Raw genomic sequence first — 14,300 nt, forward strand, 5'->3', positions numbered from 1 at the left:
TCGTTTTTTATTGAGATGGTTTTTTTTCTACTGGTTGAGAGGGTTTTTTGTTAGATAGCATTGTTTTAATACGATGATATTGTTCTATGATGATTCATTATAATTGAAATAGTAATGATTTCTTATAATTTAAAAGAGAGTTTGTATATCCTATAGCAACAAATATTCCTTAATGTTTATCTTATAGGTGGCCATGGTTATTGTGCACAGCAAGGGATCAAGCTCTCCCTCTCGAATATGGATAGACTCCTCCACCTTGGTGATGTTTCTTGCCTTGAACTCTATCACATCCAAGATGGGGGGGAGTTCTTTCAAGTAAGTGGAGATATAAATGTTGTCATGGGTCTCTTGATCAAATATTTGAGAGCTCTACATTAGCGGTGGTGTTTCACTATACTAGAAACTCTGCATAATAATGTAAATGGGTACTTGATTGATTGGTTGAGGGAAAGCTTAGTTTTGTAAAAGGAGGTCATGTATGGACCCTAGCTGCTTTTGTGGGAGGGATGCATACTTTACATGGAGAATGTGGAGCCGCTCTATAATTAGCTGCAACGTTCACATCAATTTCACTACAAATTGGTTAACTCTTCATGTAGAGTGAGAAGCAGGGTTAGTTATAAAATCAGAATCAGAAAGCGTGATTTAATTAATACCAGCGAGCCCTAGCGATCTGCAGCAGATATTTACTAGGGCTTAATTCTTAATAAGTAAGCCAATATGGCCCGCTATGATGTGCACGCAGCTGTTGCGCTGCTGCTTGTGGCTTCGAAATTTGCCGCGCTACTGCAACGCCGGGCAGTGCTGCAGCCAGTTTGGTTATTGCGGCTGTGGTAGCGCATACTGCGGCTCTGGCTGCCAAAGCAGCTACAGGCGTTGCAATAGGGCCTCTGCAAAAGCCGCCACCTTCAACACCACTGCAGAGTCCTCCACCAACGCTACCTCCTTCACTACCTCCACTGGCGGCGGCGCCTAGCTACTTTCCTTCAGTTCCATCTGCAAGTCTATCGCTTGCTTGCCTAATTTCACCATGCATTTTAACTACCTTATAATCGTATGGGGATCATTTTAACCACCTTATACGATTAGTAAATGTATCATTGTAATCATCCGTTTTATTAGCATGCCTTGTAAGTTGTATCCACTCTACCATGTTCAATATTGCCAGCATGCATTAATGCAATTATGCAGTTTGTGTTATAATTATACTTAGTTCTTAATTGCAAAGTCTGACACGTGCCACTCTAATATGTCTCCCAAAAGTATAATGAGTGTGCTCATGGGATTTGGTTAAGTTTAGGTGTGCAAACTCGAGAGTTTTGGACCACTAGTGATTCAAATCAGTTGCTAGACGTGCGGGCTAGTCTATCCCGGTTTCTGTCAAAAAAATAAAAAAGGATACATGGATCATGATCCAAGTGGCTTACAAATTGACAGAAATACAAAGGGGAAAATACATGATCACACATACACATCGCACACTCTAAACAACCACACACAAGGACACCCATGCTAGCTACATGCAAGTTAAGAGTAATTTGCATTTTGAGAGACCAATGAAAAACATCTAGAGATTCTTACATGTAATGTCTCCTATGTTCATATGCATACATATGTTTAGCTACCAAAAAATGATTCACTTCCCCCGTAGCTTCAAGTTGCAAGGATCCCACTTTCTACATCCAAAGAAAACAACCTAGAGGATGTTTTTGCTTGCCCAAGTTGGACATGCCTTGCAAAAATTGCAATGCAAGAGATAGACTTCCAAATGGCAAGCTCCTCATGAGCTTGATGCCTTGCAAAAATTGCAATGCAAGAGATAGACTTCCAAATGGCAAGCTCTTCATGAGCATAGAGTTTTAGTGACATAAAAAACAAAAGGCTACTTTTGCCAGTGTAGATTTAAAGCCATCCCTTACTAAAAGAACGCTCTAGATCACATATATTAGCAATTCTTCTTTAGAAAACAATTTTTATTAAGATTAAAAAACAAAAGACCGCTGGCAGATATGTATTGAGAGTCTAACAACTCTCACCACAAATAGCTCTTGAAAATTTTATTCTCCTACTAATTCACTTGTGCCTACTTTGATCCACTCATGAGATTTTAACAAATTAAATGGTGATTTTCAATCTAGTCATAAAAGGCTAAGCATAAGCACCTTCATAATGCTTCTATAGTATGTTAAACTAGCTAAGGCAGATTATGGCGTCTTGTGCTTGAATACAAGCTAAAAGATATATCAAAGGAAAATCAAAATAGGATGCATATAGGGTTGAGAATCTACTTGCACGTTGGAAGTTTGTAAGCAATATATATTGTAGGGCCTTGAATGAACCCCAAGTGGTGGGATCCACGGTTGTCAAATGAGCATAAATTTCATGACGCTTGTGATCCATCCACCTATTGGAAATAGGGTTGCAGGAAAACATACACATCTTGGAGAGGATGAAGAAGCTCAAGGACCACATAAGAAAGTATATTTCTTAGTGCACAAAATGGAAAGATACGTTAGTCCTATGATGATGGGCATATATACAATGCACGACGGGAAAAACCTCCTAGTGAGGGGGGAAATGTCCCAACAGTCTCAAGTGTGTTCACACACATCACTGCCACACATATATGGTATCAAATCTCCCTTTGGAGAGATGAAATGAATTAGAGCTGGCACATAGTGTATAGGGAAGTGTCATGCCCTGAGGCCATGATCGATCCACAAAGAAAAGCAAGCACAAAGCTTTGCAAAAAGCTTTGAACTTCTTATGAGGAAATGCCATCGTGAATAGATCTACAAGATTGTACTGTATTCTCACATAAGCCTAGCTGATCTCTCCTATTGAGAGTCTCTCTCTAACTTACTGATAATACACCTCAATGTGCTTTGTGCAACCATGAAAAATGGTTCCCCTGCATTTGCCAATGCACTTTGATTTTCAGTGTAGACAATGTTGGCACCATTTTGTCAATAAGGTGTTTGAGCCATACACACTCAACCATAGCTATGAAGACTTCAGTTCCATCTGCAAGTCTATCGCTTGCTTGCCTAATTTCACCATGAATTTTAACTACCTTATAATCGTATGGGGATCATTTTAACCACCTTATACGATTAGTAAATGTATCATTGTAATCATCCGTTTTATTAGCATGCCTTGTAAGTTGTATCCACTCTACCATGTTCAATATTGCCAGCATGCATTAATGCAATTATGCAGTTTGTGTTATAATTATACTTAGTTCTTAATTGCAAAGTCTGACACGTGCCACTCTAATATGTCTCCCAAAAGTATAATGAGTGTGCTCATGGGATTTGGTTAAGTTTAGGTGTGCAAACTCGAGAGTTTTGGACCACTAGTGATTCAAACCAGTTGCTAGACGTGCGGGCTAGTCTATCCCAGTTTCTGTCAAAAAAATAAAAACGGATACATGGATCACGATCCAAGTGGCTTACAAATTGACAGAAATACAAAGGGGAAAATACATGATCACACATACACATCGCACACTCTAAACAACCACACACAAGGACACCCATGCTAGCTACATGCAAGTTAAGAGTAATTTGCATTTTGAGAGACCAATGAAAAACATCTAGAGATTCTCGGCCCCACCCATGTTGCTAAGCATACTCTTCAATAAGTATCGTCCAAGATGCAACATCCCAAATCAAAGGTTTCCAGGGATGCAATATTTGAGTGATTTGTAGCTTTACCTCCATAAGGCATAATTGACTTTGAATCGCTTGATAAGTCTATTTGCCCAAGTCAATTATTTCCATAACGCCTCTCATCACCGTAATAATTTTGTGCTTTCAAAACTACACTATATTTTAAATACATTATGACTGAAGCATGAGCCTTGGATTAAAGATGTCATCATAAAATTATCACATTTTTGTTTTTCTTTTGTCGTTCAAAGCTACGTTTCGACTAGTTTTACAGGATTGGGTCCACTCACCCACACCCACATGTCTTAAGGCTTGAACCATAGTGGGTGCACTTAAAGCCCTCACATGTCTCTCTTCTTCTCTCTCTCTCTCTCTCTCTCTCTCTCTCTGCTCCAACCTGTACACCTATCTCCTCTCTCCACATGCCACCTTTGTTCCTTTTTCTCTTAAAGCCATAAGGGAATCCAATGAGATTCCCCTTAATAACCACCTCAAAAAAAGACTGGCATGACTTCCTTCTGACTTCATATAATTATCACGTTAAGTTATGTCAACCTCATGCATGATGTTCCATGTAGTCTCCCTACCTTGTATACATTGCTTGCACTCCAAAAGGTCATGGCTCAAAGAGGAATCTCATTAAAAAACATAAGTTCAAAGTACACTAGTTGCAACATACATGTTGACCACAGTTCCAATGACATTGTGCTCTCCAAGAGACTTTAACCAAAAATCTTATCATAATTTGGTTTGCTTATGTCAATGTCTTGTATATCCCCGCTGCGTTCAACATGCAAGCATAGGTGATTGCATTTAGAGAAAAATCTTTGTGTGTGTGAAAGAGATGTTATTTTATCACCTTATGAATAGCATGTAAGTAAGGAGATTTTTTTAGAACAAGCTTTGAATGCATGTTTTATGGATAAATGCTTAGAGGTAAACATTGGGGGGTGCATCTTGAAGGTATGTAGGTGTACCAAATTCACTCGATAGGAGTGTATGTTATAGTTCATATCACTTTCATATTTATACTTACACAAGGCGCAATTTTATTCAAATTTTTGAAAAGTCATAAAGAAAGAGGGGTAGTATTATTTCAATCAAAAAATATGTAAAGACATTTTTTTTACTAAGCTATAATCACACATGATATAGAGGATTTTGAAAGGTGCACCCCTAGGATGTTAAACCCCACAAGAGAAAATCCTTCACTCCTCATTTGTTGGAAAGAACCTTGTATATCCTGCACTAGCCCCATTGCATATATCACTTGCATTCCAACTTAACAAATCACAAACCGAATAGAAAACTCATGAGGCATTTTAGTTCTCATATGTGAGAATTTTTTCCCCCATATTAAGTGTGACCAAAACTTGATCATAAATGTGTTTGTAGCCAAGGTTAACTTTTAGCATGTCACATGCCTTCAAGTTGCAATCATAGATTGTTGCATCTAGAATAGATCTAGAAAGAATTCCTCACTTTGTTTTCATTCAAAGAGAATGGATAGCAAATTGAATATGAAACTCCATGAAACATCGCATTTCTCATACGTGTCAATATGTTTCCCATGAGTGACTAGCAATCTGTTCATTAATGTGCTTGTAGACAAGGGTAACTTCTAGCATAAGGCCACAGTCCTTCAAGTTGCAAGCATGGATGATTGCATCTAGAAGAGATGTAGAAAGAAATACTCACTTCTCTTTCAGTCAAAAGAGGTGTTTGCTTCCTAGCCTAATTGCCTTTGTTAGACATGTCCTACAATCACTACATGCTAAGACACTACATACGAGATAGGAAGCTAAAAAAAGCTTCTTGTACTTTAAAGAGTTTATTAGATTTGAGATAGATCTCCTATAACATTTTTTATCTAGGGAAAATTCTTACATGTAATGTCTCCTATGTTCATATGCTAACATATGTTTAGCTACAAAAAAATTATTCACTTCCCCCGTACCTTCAGGTTGCAAGCATCCCACTTTCTACATCCAAAGAAAACAACCTAGAGGATGTTTTTGCTTGCCCAAGGTGGACATGCCTTGCAAAAATTGCAATGCAAGAGATAGACTTCCAAATGGCAAGCTCTTCATGAGCTTGATGCCCTTGGCACACATACTAACCAATGTGCTACCTACATCTCCTCAAGAAAGCTACTATCATAAGTACTAAGAATTATTCTTTTGCATAGAGTTTTAGTGAGATAAAAAACAAAAGGCTACTTTTGCCAATGTAGATTTAGAGCCATCCCTTACTAAAAGAACGCTCTAGATCACATATATTATCAATTCTTCTTTAGAAAACAATTTTTAGTAAGATTAAAAAACAAAAGACTACTTGCAGGTATGTATTGAGAGTCTAACAACTCTCACCACAAATAGCTCATGAAAATTTTATTCTCCTACTAATTCACTTGTGCCTACTTTGATCCACTCATGAGTTTTTAACAAATTAAATGGTGATTTTCAATCTACTCATAAAAGGCTAAGCATAGCCACCTTCATAATGCCTCTATAGTGTGCTAAACTAGCGAAGGTAGATTATTGCGTCTTGTGCTTGAATACAAGCTAAAAGATATATCAAAGGAAAATCAAATAGGATGCATATAGGGTTGAGACTCTACTTGCACGTTGGAAGTTTGTAAGCAATATATATTGCAGGGCCTTGAATGAACCCCAAGTGGTGGGATCCACGGTTGTCAAATGAGCATAAATTTCATGACGCTTGTGATCCATCCACGTGTTGGAAATAAGGTTGCAGGAAAACATACACACCTTGGAGAGGATGAAGAAGCTCAAGGCCCACATAAGAAAGTATATTACTTAGTGCACAAAATGGAAAGATAAGATAGCCCTATGATGATGGGCGTATATACAATGCACGAGGGGACAAACCTCCTAGTGAGGGGGCAAATTTCCCAACAGTCTTAAATGTGTTCACACACATCACTACCACATGTATATGGTATCAAATCTCCCTTGGGAGAGATACAATGAATTAGAGCTGGCACATAGTGTATAGGGAAGTGTCATGCCCCGAGGCGATGATCGATCCACAAAGAAAAGAAAGCACAAAGCTTTGCAAAAAGCTTTGAACTTCTTATGAGGAAATGCCATCGCGAATAGATCTACAGGATTGTACTGTATTCTCACATAAGCCTAGCTGATCTCTCCTATTGAGAGTCTCTCTCTAACTTACTGATAATACACCTCAATGTGCTTTGTGCAAGCGTGAAAAAATGGTTACTCTGCAATTGCCAATGCACTTTGATTGTCAGTGTAGACGATGTTGGCACCATCCTGTCCATAAGGTGTTTGAGCCATACACACTCAACCATAGCTATGAAGACTACCCTATACTCAACTTCACTACTGGAACTTTCTAGAATAGGTTGACTCTTGACCAACCATTATATGCATGAGCTGCCAGCATGGAACAAAAACTCATAGTAGACACTCATGTGTCATAGAAACTAGCCCAATCTGAGGAAATGATCCCCGCTTGGGATAAACCAAGCCAAGATGTAAAGTGCCACTCAAGTAGAAAAAAGTCATGTCGACAGCCTATTAATGCTTACACCTTGGGCTATGCATAAATCTATTGACATGTAAGACTATACACTAAATAGCGGGCATCGTATTGCATACATAAATAATGTGACAATAAAGGGTGACAATATCGATAGGATCACCAGCATCATGAAGACTCAATTTTAAACTTGTTTCCATGGGAAAAGTAATAGGTTTGTAGTCTTCAAGTCCAAACTTACATAGTAATGTCTCTATGAATCTAAAATTTTATGCCCAAGTAATGATGCAAAGTCCCAAGTCTTTCATCTTGAAAGTAGCATTCAAAATAGCCTTAAATTTTGAATGCTACTTTCATCTTGAAAGTAGAATTCAAAATAGCCTTAAATTGAGTAATATGTGTTTTATGCAGGCTAGTAACTTTAGCAAATCATCTATATATAGAATGCCAATGAGAATTAGATGACCATCATGCTTAACAGACAAAGTGCTACCTGTTGGACTATTACAAAAGCCTCCTTTAACCAAATCAGCATAAGCGTTCTCATACCAAAAACAAGGATATTTTATCATCCCATACAAAGCTTTCTTACATTTGCACACTTTGTCTTCTTGTCCTTTCTTGAGAAAACTGCAAAGATGTGCTACATGAACTTCCTCAAATATATCACCGTTCAAGAAATAAATATCAATGTCGGACATAGAAAATAAAACAATAATCATACCACAAGTGGGAGATAAAGTCACTTCATAATCTATTCCTTTCTATTGTGCATAACCTTTTGAAGCAAGTAAAGCCTTGTAGCAATTAATCTCATCATATGGCTTATGTTTCAACTTGTAGACCCACTTTGTACCAACAACCTTCTTGCTAGGACATAAATTACATATATACCATGTTTCATTTTTTGTAAGTGCATCATATTCTAATTGCATGGCAACCATTCAATTTTTTGAATTATGTGCTTCATCAAAAGACAAAGGCTCCTCCACATCACAAAAACTAGACATAGTCAAAGCATAACAATCTGACACATAAGATGCATAGCGAGAACCTAAATGAGTATGAGTAGACATAGATGCGTCCAATTTACTATCATGAAAAGTATCCACCAACCATTTTGGCATATGTTAAGAGACAGATTGAACGGGCATCCACATGGCTGGACACGTAGTCAGACACCACATATGTAGTCAATTATTTTGGTGAGCTAGTGTAGTGATACTGTGGGTAAATCTTGATTTCAGAGTAGCAGGTCAATTCCCTGAGTTGTAATGATGTCATCATAATTGTAAAGGTCCATGTGAGCCAGCCACTAGCCATTTAGAAATCCCTAGCTATAAAGTTCAATCACCTTAATGTGAAAAGAGGCTTATCTTTAGATGAAGAAAAGAGCTCTATTGTACGTACCCTCTACGAAGCTGCTCCAACTTGTAATCAACTTTTCTAACGATTGGGTAATCAGTTTTCAATTCCGAAATGTGCATTGTGTTCCTCTCTCTTTGCTCTTTAATTCAAGTGTAAGCATTTTCAGTTTCGTTGAGGTTCGCGACTACGTGTTAGTGAGACTAATCTTCAATTTGAGTGCTTAAATTATTTTTCTTAGTTGTTTTGACCATAGGAGAGTGTTCCTAGACCATAGGGCGACCTTTCTAGATAGTTTTGTTGTACTTTTCAGGACCTTTTTCATGATGGATCGTGATTTTGGTACCTTGTTGGATTGCGACTAGACTTGGTAGGATAGTGCCCCTATCCTCCTAAAGTTTCATTGCATTTCGAGTCCGTTCGAGTGCCAAAATGGCGTGATGACCTAGAGATGTGAGAAAGGACATAGGCAAATTTCCCTGATCATTGAGTGTTGGTTTGCTTGTAGAGTTGTTGATGTTCTCTTGTTAAGGTTCACTTCTTGAAATTGACAATCTCAAAGAGTTTCTGTGTCCCATCCGAGTCACTTCCCTTTGTATTGACAATATTTGAGTACCAAAAAGCTATGTTGTAAACGTCCCATCCGAGTCACTTCCCTTTGTATTGACAATATTTGAGTACCAAAAAGCTATGTTGTAAACGTCCGGCGAGTTGTGAGTGAGATAGCCAAAAGCATTTCATTCTTCAATTTACTCTATGCTTTTAGAGTGTTGTACCGTTTTTTGTTTTGACTTTATTTTCTATCATTTCTTTGTTTTTGTTTCATGTTTCCTTGCAGTACTTAGGAGTAGGGTACGTAGGAACTACCACCATCAAATTTGGGCTAAAAGATTCGAGGGAAAAAGGGTGAAAACCATATTTTGGTGGAAATGACCATAACTCTGAAATTCAAAATATTTGATGGTAGAGACCTTAAAAGTGATCCAAATTCAAAAATTTGTGGATCAAAGGCATCAACATACTCTCTAGAAACAATCTAGGAAGTTTGGCCAGATTTTGTGGAGGAACATGGATCACGATCCATGTACCCTAGAGACCATTTTTGGGAAACAATGACCAGTTACATTGTGCATCAGTGGGACATTTCTCTCATCAAGTTTTCTTGAAAGAAAAACTCATCAACATATCACTAGTCCATATGCCATGTTGGACAAACATCTTTCATAGAGCACATCATCTAGCTCTAGACACACGCCGGGGGTTTTAAAAACCCAGTGTATTTTCGTCGCTAACATCGTCACAAGAGCACACAACCTCTTGTAGTGTAAAAAAGAGCTTGTATGGTTTAAAGCAAGCATCAAGACAATGGTACTTGAAGTTTGATTGATGGATGTTGGATCATGTATTCACAAGATGCAACTGGATCACTGCGTCTACACCAAGAATTTGGAAGATGGGAAATTCATCATCCTAATGTTGTATATTGATGACATGTTGGTTGCAAGTGCTAACATGCAGGACATCAAAGACCTAAAAGAGGATCTGTCTAAATATTTTTTAATGAAAGATTTAGGTGCTGCAAAGAGGATACTTGGTATGAAAATATCAAGAGACAGGACGAAGAAGACAATAAAACTATCTCAAGAGGATTACATCAAGAAGGTACTAGAAAGGTTTGCAATGCAAAATGCAAAACCAGTTTCTACACCTTTGGCTGATTACTTTAAATCAAAAAAGGATATGTGTCCAAAGACACAATAGGAGATAGCCTATATGTATAAAGTTCCATATGCTGCAGCGGTAGGTTCTCTAATGTATGCTATGGTCTGGAGAAGGCCAGATATTGCACATGCAGTGGGAGTTGTGAGTAGGTTCATGGACAACCAAGGTAAAGAACACTAGCAAGCTGTGAAGTGGATACTTAGGTATCTAATTAAAAGGGACAACAACAAATGCTTTGTATTTTGGAGGAACTGATATTTTTCTTGAAGGGTATGCTGATGCAGATATGGCAGGTTACAAAGATACTCGAAGGAGCAGTACTAGCCATGTCTTCATGATTAGAGGCACAGCAGTAAGATAGGCTTCAAAGCTGCAAAAAGTGGTCTCACTTTCAACCACGGAAGCAGAGTATGTAGCAATGACAGAATTTTCTATCTAGAGGTGCTCTTCTCTAGATGTTTCCTTCTTGACCCAATACTTATTCTTGGTGTCACTAAGTTTTATTGTCGCTATTAGAAGACTATGGTGTTGGTATGAAATGGTGTTCTGGTGATGGCACTCAACTGATTGGTGTTGAGAGAAGACGTGCTGTTAATCTAGGATATTAAGCACTAGACAATAGTGATCCCCATAAGCCGCATAGCTAGCAACAATTAGTGCTGGGTAAAGAGACATGCTATAGACTAGACCAAGTTGTCATGACTCATCTTGCTATGCACTTGAAGAAGCTATCTCAACTCAAAGGAGCTGCTACATAAGACGTCTGAGAAGGGCCATTTAAATGACCTTTCTCAAAAGTCCAAAAAGAAAAGGGTTTAACAATACAGAAGGGCCTCGATTTTGATGATGGTCACATGTGATGAGTGATAACAAGTTACATTTGACAAGTTGGTGGTGGTGGTGGTAAGGAGCTGGACGAGAAGGTAGGGACGAGAAGTTGGTGGTGCTCGTAATGAAGAGATAGGGACGATTTCAAATAGCGCAAGTTTGGATCAAGGTCCATAAAGTGGAGCTACGATCCTAGAGGCGAGCGGGAAGGTGTGGGAGAGCACATGTGTGGATGAGGTAGCCAATGCCTCACACATCCATCTTGAGGCCATGGTTGATGCCTAATCAACTCATCTCAGGCGGTGCGTTTGCGACATGAAATAATCTTGGCAGAAGCGGATTGATGATCCGGAAGCAGCATCACGTGAGGAGCTGCGGTGCCCTCCTCAGTGAAGGTGGAAGCAGTTAGATGATCCGGAAGCGACACCTTTTGGAAGCGTGATGATGATATGGTTGGACCTCATCGACTTTAAGGATGCCACCTTCGTTGAGGTGGGCACCGCCAGCACTTCACCCGTTGAGGAGAAGTAGAAGAAGCTGAAGCGCGATGAACCACAGATCCAAGCAAACAAGGCTTGCCCCGGTGTTAGTTTATTGCATTGCTGGTGTATATGATGCCAGCATTAGAAAGAAGGGAGCTTTTATTCAAAATATCCTCAGAATGTCGTCCCGTCGCTCCTCCTGCAAGTTCAGAGCCTGCATGACCTCACCTTCTCCTGAGGGCTCACACTCTTCATGATCTCATTTGAGCGCTTGCAATAGCCTCGCCACAGAGGCAGGCTGCTCCCCTTCATGGCTTGAGCTTGTTAGACGGTCATCCATTAGACATCAGATCTCCTGACGGTCGTCAGCTTGAAGCCGCTCCACGTTCAAATTAAAGTGAAAATTCAAATTAAAGTGCAATTTGAGCCTTGAAGGCAGCTCGACCAACCTTCCCTTTCAATTTTGTCATTATTCATTTCAAAATTTGAGTTTTGTCATGTTTCGGTATATGTTTGGAGCACGATGGCACCACCACAATGTTTTTAAATTTTGATGAGTCACATTAGAGAAGTGGTGCTCCTCTACATTTTAGAGCCTTGTGCCCGGCCCTCAAGTTTGAGCCTTGAGCATTGGGAAAGAACCTCAAACCACAACCCAACTCTCTACCCTTCATGGTTGACACAAGTAGTTCTCGTCTAGACTTTAGAGCCTTGTGCATCACCCTCAAGTTTGAGGCTTGAGCATTCTCGAGGAGCCTCAACCCACAATAGAGAACACTAACCTCCATGTTAGACACAAGTGATTCTCTGCTAGACTTTAGAGCCCTCTACCTTACCCTCAACTTTGAGGTTTGAACATTGGCAAGGTGCATCAACCCACAACCCAACATGCTAGCCTCCATGTTTGAGACAAGTAGAATAGCCAAAAGCTTGAAACTGATACATTTGCATGGATCTGTAGCCTAGATTTTCACCCTCAAGAAAATGTTTGTTACAATGTTTGTTTTGGGAGAAGCATGGCCTTAAAATTGAAGATTTGTTTGATTATTTCGATGCTAGCCTCATGAAAACGCGTCCCTTCTTTTTCTTTTGCTGACACAAAGTGGATTAACTTAAGCTGCCTCAAGTCGGGAGAAGATTCATCAAGAAATCATGTGTAGTCGTAGTCCAATAAGTTCCAACAATGGCAGATATCAAAATTGGTCAACCCACAGGGGATTGTTGCAAAAGGCGACGCCTGTACCAATAGAGACGTTAGCAGGCAAGGCTGCTCCTCTTGCACCAATCCACTCATGACAAATGCACTGCCAAGATACCTCCAAGCTGCCAAAGAAGGATCTTTCTAGAAGCATGAAGTGGAACCGAGCCTTTGAGCTTCAAATGTAATATATGTCTGACAGATGTTGCATCTTTACATATAAAGTGGTGGCCACAAATAACACTTGCGAGTGCATCATCCAAACACTACATTTCATTCAAGATTTGGAGACAGAAAAGTGTGCATCTTGGACCGAGTTCCCCTCTCTTTAAAAGCTAGAGATAAGAAGAATTGTCCCATTTTAGTGAATTTTTCCCAGAATTCCTAAATTTGAGTTCTAGAGCATCAAGCTGACCAATTGACACCAAACTCTTAGTCAAGTTAGGAATATGTTTAACTTTACGATGCATAGATTCAATGTCATTTGACATGCATAACTTGACATCTCCAGTACTGCATTTATCAAGCTCACAGGAATCTTTAAGCCTGACTGAACTATGCATATCAGTATTTGTGGAGAACCACTCCCTATGGGAAGTAACATGGAAACTGGCACCCAAATCAATGATCCAATTTTGTGCATAACACACATCAAGAGCCAATAAGCATCTACACTCAAATCAAAGGTGAAAAAAAGCACATCTGATGACTGTTGCATGTCAAGAATAAATTTTTCAAATGGAGATTCAACCACATTAATCACCTCTATCCTAAAACTACTTTGTGGAGCGTCAGATAGATTTGTCCTTTTCATGCTGCAAAACACGACAATATTTCTTTAAATGGACTTTCTTGCTGCAATGATAGCATTCTACATTTTTGTAGTCACGACCTCGACTCTTGCTACAATTCTGGCAATCCTCACGATCCTGTGAATGATCATGGCTACAACTACGTCCACCTCTTTCCCTATGGCGATTATGGCCACTTGTCATATATGCACCTGGTGCAGTGTTACTAATCGCAGTATTGAATGTATCCCAAGAAGAAGGCAAAGAGCATAACAAGAAAATGGCCTCTATTTCATCATCAAAATCCAACCCTTTTGATGTCAGCTGAGAAAATGTTCTATTGAACTCATCAAGTGTGCACTAGCATTGCTACCTTCCTTCATATTCAGCCACATAAGTTTCTTCATTAAAAAGACTTTGTTAGAAGCACTCTTTCCTACTCAAGCTACACATAGAGAGTCTCAATGCTCTCGTGTTGTAGTCTTGTCCAAATCGTGAAGAATATGGTCTTGCGAGGATATAATCTAATCGTGACCATAGCACACACATCAAACTCTTTCCGTTGATCATCAGTGTAAGCATTCTCTCTATGCTCTTCTAATGGCGTTGCCAGGCCCTTGTTGACCAAAACGTCAAGCATATGTTGCTTTCAAATCGTGAATTTTTTTCCATCGAACTTATTTATGTAGTAGTCTTCCCTTTTTGAAGCACTACTAGC

The 14,300-nt window shown here is 39.2% G+C and overlaps 1 pseudogene; it reads left to right on the forward strand.

Annotated features, from left to right (window-relative positions):
• Window positions 1-675: 675 nt before the first annotated feature.
• Window positions 676-1,228, forward strand: LOC147439790 (uncharacterized; annotated as a pseudogene).
• The last annotated feature ends 13,072 nt before the right edge of the window (window positions 1,229-14,300 follow it).

Source organism: Adiantum capillus-veneris, chromosome 16 (genome assembly GCF_014529385.1).
Source record: "Adiantum capillus-veneris isolate H3 chromosome 16, ASM1452938v2, whole genome shotgun sequence".
Classification (NCBI taxonomy): domain Eukaryota; kingdom Viridiplantae; phylum Streptophyta; class Polypodiopsida; order Polypodiales; family Pteridaceae; genus Adiantum; species Adiantum capillus-veneris.